This window comes from Helianthus annuus, chromosome 8 (genome assembly GCF_002127325.2).
Source record: "Helianthus annuus cultivar XRQ/B chromosome 8, HanXRQr2.0-SUNRISE, whole genome shotgun sequence".
In the NCBI taxonomy this organism is placed as follows: Eukaryota; Viridiplantae; Streptophyta; class Magnoliopsida; order Asterales; family Asteraceae; genus Helianthus; species Helianthus annuus.
Window position 1 is genome coordinate 30272900 of NC_035440.2, and position 6701 is coordinate 30279600.

The 6701-nt window shown below is 34.9% G+C and overlaps 1 long non-coding RNA gene across 1 annotated transcript; it reads right to left on the reverse strand.

Annotated features, from left to right (window-relative positions):
* Positions 1-1269: 1269 nt before the first annotated feature.
* LOC110871017 lies at positions 1270-4858 on the reverse strand. The gene is made up of 3 exons (XR_002553427.1): positions 4797-4858; positions 2530-2613; positions 1270-1465 (listed from the first exon to the last, which is right to left on the reverse strand). It is a non-coding gene; the product is annotated as an uncharacterized LOC110871017 (long non-coding RNA).
* Positions 4859-6701: the final 1843 nt, after the last annotated feature.

Sequence of the window (6701 nt, forward strand, 5' to 3'; positions counted from 1 at the left end):
TTTATACTTACTTACATGACCCGTTTGACTCAACCACAGTCAAACTGTCAACACATTCTTATGTAGGTTAATTTCATCTTTTTTTATGTTTTTAAATCTATGTCACGGATTCATAGGTATCATTCATACCATTCCTTCCTTCTATGTTTTGAATCCTTGTTGCAGATTCAAACACATCATTCATACGTTTCATTTCTTCTATGTTTTGAATCCGTCTTGCGGATTCAAACATATCATTCATACCTTTCATTCCTTCTATGTGTTGAATCCGTCTCGCGGATTCAAACATATCATTCATACTTTTCATTCCTTCTATGTTTTGAATCCGTCTCGTGGATTCAAACATATCATTCATACTTTTCATTCCTTCTATGTTTTGAGTCCGTCTCGCGGATTCAAACATATCATTCATACTTTTCTTTCATATTTAGTAATCTCAATTTCTTGAGAGTCTTACTACTCCTTCACCCACACGTCCACCTACTACCCAATTCTACCGGACATACCTGCAACAATTATCACGGTCTTACGAACGTTATATGCTTCTTGCGTACTGGCCAGGTGCGCAATCCACATACTAGTTTTATGTCTTCATGTAATCATCACCTTATGTCCGAAGAATTAGGTCTCGGCACATGTAACATTTTCAAAACTTTTCACTATATCATCATTGTCTTTTATTTAAAATTTTCCTTCCCTCGGGAGGTTTTACCATCACCGGTACCTACATACTGAATTTACGTACCTGGGTTCAATTTGTCTTATTACATGCTTTAGTTTTGGTCCTAGACCGCATTCGCGGATCATCCTCTTCAAACAATTATGCTTACCTTAAACGTAACATACTGTTAGTTTCTTTATATGCATACACAAGTACATACTTACATTTGCTTCTACCTTTGGATCTTGATCGAGTCTTGGATTGTACGGGTTCTTTGTCACAAGAGCACAACGGTTTGAGTTCAAGTATTTACCTCCTCATACTTTATTTCTCTCAAACCAGGGATCTGATACCAACTTGTAACACCCTAAAACGTTTTGGCCATAAGAGACGCAGCGGAAATACCGACTCAAAAATTCTTTCTTATATTGTCTATATGACATACTTGAAGGTTCATTTATAATCTGTCGGACACTTCTTGAAAGGATTTACAACATTCATTCTTGATTAACGCGTTAAATGTGATACCATAAATACAAGCTATGAGACCGCTCTTCCCGTACAATCTTGCTCTTCGACTCGATCTTCAACCTCTTAGTCTCCACAATGATGTTACTTCCGTGCAACCTGCAATCACCACATACATGCGCGTCATTAATATTTGTTGACATCATTCTTAATCTAGACATACGCAACTAAATGAACATTCCGCATTCTTCTATTCATTCTATTCTTTTATGTTTATCTTTCCGGGTACAATCTTGCATCCAATCATCAAATCTTCATAAGGACACAATAGTATACCTGCATTTTCATTTCATTCTCAAGGCACACGATTAGTAACATGAATACTCAAATGTATTGAAGCCATGTATACATATATACAAGCCCATTCTTTCATAAACAATAAATCCTACTTCGTGCATACGTACATTCATACGTATATTTATACACACATACATACCTACATACATACATACATCCATACAAGCTCTTACATACCACTTACATTCCCACATGATTATACTAACACATCCTAGTCACAAACATCCATATAAATAAGTCTCATACGAATCAACCTACATGCATACTTATTTCTAATCGTGCTTACCTATGGATTCCATTACTAATATGTAGGTAAATCCATACCCATACTTATACATGCCTCTAGACCTAATTCATTCCCACACATACTTTTGTACACGCTCATCACACCTCATAAACACTCTTCAATGAAATTGTGTAATGATAATCCTTTCTTTAACATTCCTTCAATCTACTTTCTAACGGGTATAAATGTCAAATCCCTTCTAACTTCTATATCTGGTTCAACATCAATTCCTTATCAGTTAATCGCTGAGGTATAACCCAGACAAGTTACCTGGTCATCTGGGTTATTAGGCATAACCCAGACTAGTTACAGGGTCATCTAGGTTATCAGGCATAACCTAGACGAGTTACCTGGTCATCTAGGTTATTAGGCATAACCCAGACGAATTGTCACAGCCCATACGTTTATTTCACCCTGTCGGTATGCCAGCCGTATGCTACGGCAAGCATCAACAAAGAATTCAAACCTTGTACAAATCGAACTTCCATGTACTTTCATTTAATCATAATCAAGTTCCATATCCTTCTAAATCTTAATCTCGTGATCAAACCAACTAATACATCACACCATACTTCTTTCTACATTTTGACCCGTTCGTTTCTACTGTGTAGTTTTGACATAAACAACTATCTTCGAGTTACCATAACACTTCTTACTTTGGTACTTACTCTTACCCATAATCTTCTTACATGGTTCCCTATATTCAACACACCAAACTTCATTTATTAAAGAATAAGTGATTCCATAAATCACATACCTTAAACGTTTGTATTCGTATCCGTTTCCTTGCTTCCTTTTGACCCTTTAGCCTTCCATGCTTCCATCCATCTTGACATGATCCCTATAATTTCATGTCATTGCATTACATTCTTGTTAGTATACATGATTGTATATATTAATGATCATATCAAATTCATATTCCACATTTGACCTTCACTAGTCAATTCTAACAAACATACGGCATATTCCCACAATCATATCTCTTCAACTCATATAATTCATCACGTCGTCACATATAACACACATTAATATAACACATACCATATAACTTTCTATAATCTTACAATTGTGACAACAAGTCCAACCATGCTTCTTATGTGCAGTTGACTTTCTGAAGTCAACAGTTTATCATATGACCTTTCGACTTAACCTCATACATCCGTGACATCATAATAGGCTATAGAAATGACGCTATATACATTTCATATTCACGATGCAAATGTGCTTACAACCACATTCAAACTAGTAATTTAACATAATCTCAGCATCATTATCATATTTCATTCATATATATATATATATAGGGTAAGGTTCATGCGAGAACCACCCTTATTGCAAGAACCGCGAGAACCAATGTGAACACAAAATAAAATCTAAAAAAAATAAAAAAGCACTCAAATTTTTTTTTAACATTTTTCTTGAAAAATCGTTATATTTCGTTATCATAAAAAAAAAACTTTTTTTTTTCAAGTAACAGTTATCCATGCACATGTGCATATGTATCATTACTTCGACAAATTCGGTAATACGTTATCAGGAATAGACAATTGCACTTTAATTTACAGTACCATTCGTAATACACTACTTTTTACATTACCAATATTCAAAATGCACATGTGCATCATTAGGTATAACCATGATATAACGTGTTTTGGTATAAAAAGTTTGTGATTTTGAATGGAGAAGTAGGCCCATATACATGTTTATTGGTTAGTTATATCTAGAGGTTGATGGTTTGGTTATAATTGTCAATTTATGATGTAATATGTTGATTGGATGGTATAAATGGTGTTTACATACATATAATAAAGTGAAAATATTGGTAATGGCATTGTATTATGGATGGTAGGAGGTAATGGTATTGTATTATGGATGGTAGGAGGTAATGGTAGTGTATTATGGATGGTATGATAGATGAAAGGGAAAGTGTATTCAAAGTAGTGTACCAAAACACCTTATTTCATGTTGATACATATAGATGCACATGTGCATTTCTAATATTGGTAATGTAAAAGTATTGTATTACGCATGGTTGTGTAAATGAAAGTGCAATTGTCTAATAGTTGTAATGAATTACGGAATTTGTCAAAGAAATGACAAAAATGCACATGTGCATGTTTGTGTATTATGGATGGAATGATAGATGAAAGAGAAAGTAGTGTACCAACATGTGGTAGTGTAAATGAATGTGCAATTGTCTAATATTTGTAATGAATTACGGAATTTGTCAAAGAAATGATACAAATGCACATGTGCATGGATAACTGTGACTCGATTTTTTTTTTTTTGAATTTTTTTTATTTTTTTATTGTAAACAAAATATAGCGATTTTTACAAAAAAAATGGTAAAAAAATTAAAAAAAATTTGAGTGTTTTTTAGATTTTTTAGGTATTACTGTTTGTGTTCACAGTAGTTCTCGCGGTTCTCGCAATAAAGGGTGGTTCCTAATGGATCCTTCTCCTATATAAATACATATATATATATATATATATATATATATATATATATATATATATATATATATATATATATATATATATATATATATATATATATATATCAAGCCGTTTCATACAATTTCGCATCCTAACTTCACTTAGACATTTCATCATACACCTGGTGTGCACACTACTATCTAAGCACAATGTACAACTACTTCATGCATAATCTTCTAAGGTCTTACTTAGTTCATCAAATCTTCTTACTAATCAATAAGTATCATTCACATATAGACATCAAACATATCAAACACCAATTTCTTTCAGTTCATCTAACAAGAATCCATCATACATAACATGATACATCAATATTGAACAAGAATTGGACGTGGATGATATATCCATGTCACCATCTTGACCATAACAATTGGGTTTCACCTTAAAACATCAAATTAAGCAAAATCATGCATAATTCATGTGCTGTATGGTGATTCTAACACCTATACCTGATCAATTTCATACTAATTCGCGGATTAAACATAACCCACTTCATACAAGATCATCAATCTAAGTTTCAAGACATACCTCATGATCCCCTTGTGTAGGTGATCATTAATTCATGTTCATTTATAGGTTTGAGCTTCGATTTACCGTTCAATTTGAAGATCTTTCATAACTAGGGTTTGGCTCCCCTTGTGTTCTTCTAAACATTCCAGACACACACACACACATGATGTGTGTGTTGTGTGTTAAATTCATGTTTTATAAAACATGGGTTTTCCCGTGTTACAATTTAGTCCCTCTTGTTTGCTATCTTATCTCTTCTCCAATAACTTTCTTCCTTACTCTTAAAAGTTAACATTGCATTTAACTAGGTTATTTGTTCCTAGTTATCCAACATCATGTTAAATTGTTTAAACACTCACTTGGGTCAATAAAGGGATTTTGGGGGGTTATAGTTAGTAAAATAACCCAAATGACATTAACCGTACAACTCGAGACAGAACTCCAATGACTGAGTCAGGCAGAGCCTTGACATGCATTACGGAGTCCTAGATCAATCGGGTGTAACACGAGACAGATATCCAACGACTGAGTCAGGCAGAGCCTTGACATGCGTTACGGAGCCCTAGATCGATCGTGTAGGGTAACAGGCAGGGTTATAATACTTACAACGAGGCAGAGCTTCGCTTTATAGGGGTATTATATCCCGAGTATTTATGCTAACAGAAAGTTTGAGAGAATATCAGAATTTTGAACGATGAACTAATGAGCGTCGACCTCCTATTTATAGGCCTGTTGGAGGTCGGCTCGCGGCCCGCGAGGGCCTCCTCTTGTTCTTTCGCGGCCCATGACAAAGGTAGACTAGGGTCTAGCCTTGTCGTGTCAATGGTGTAGGTCTGCCGTGTAACCGGACACGTGGCGCAATGCCTTGTCCAACAATCTAAGCCAGTCGCAGCCCGCGACACATGAGGCTAAAGGGGTCGCGCCCCGCCAGCGACTCCCATATTTTGTTTTTCTTGATTTTTATAAATATTAAGGTATTCTCGGTCTGTTTCTCGCATCCGAGATATATTTTAGGACATTTAGGGTCACGTTAATGATTTTAGGAGGTTATTATACGCCATGTGAAACAAATGTAAAAACTCTTGATGTTGTAAATTATAATAATGTGTCATTTTTAACAAAGGAATGAGCTCACCAGTATTTTTCGCTGATAAGATGTTTTCAAACGCGTTTCAGGTAACTTATTGTGAAGGTAATAGAAGCCTGTTATGGGGCATTGAAGGCTTAAATAAAGTGGCTATGATTACCCGAATAAAAGAAGAAATTTATGTTTTATCAATTCGGGTTTATCCCTACAAAAACATTTGAATGTAGTATGGGTTTTATCACATTTGTTTAATATTAGACTTTAGTGTTTTACAAACTCTGAAATATTTCCTAACTACGATCCTGATGATATTTTACGCTGCAAATTTATTAAACACCGATACCACCTGTAACTGGTTCACGGCTCCCGTCTAGGGTGTGGACGGGGGCTGTGACAGAAGGTGGTATCAGAGCCACTAGTTTAAGCTATTTACGTGTTCTTTTAATATCTAAACTTAAACATTAATATTAGGAACTTAATATAAAATAACTTATGGGTTATTTATGTGAAAATAAAATTCAACATATATATATATATATGTGATTTTTATATTATTTTGACGATTTCTGAGACCACGGTATGAGTGACAAAAGTGTATCTGATGCTTTCCAACATATGTCTGATTCGGAGATGGACGAAGGAACCTCCAGAGCCATATCACGATTTCTGAGACCATGGTAAGAGTGACAAAAGTGTGTCCGATGCTTTCCAACATATGTCTGATTCGGAGATGGGCGAAGGAACCTCCAGAGCCATATCAGGATATGAAGCAGATGCAGAAGGATCTTTTATTTTCCAAGCTTAGCCAACTAAAACCTTTCCACCTAAGAAGAGAG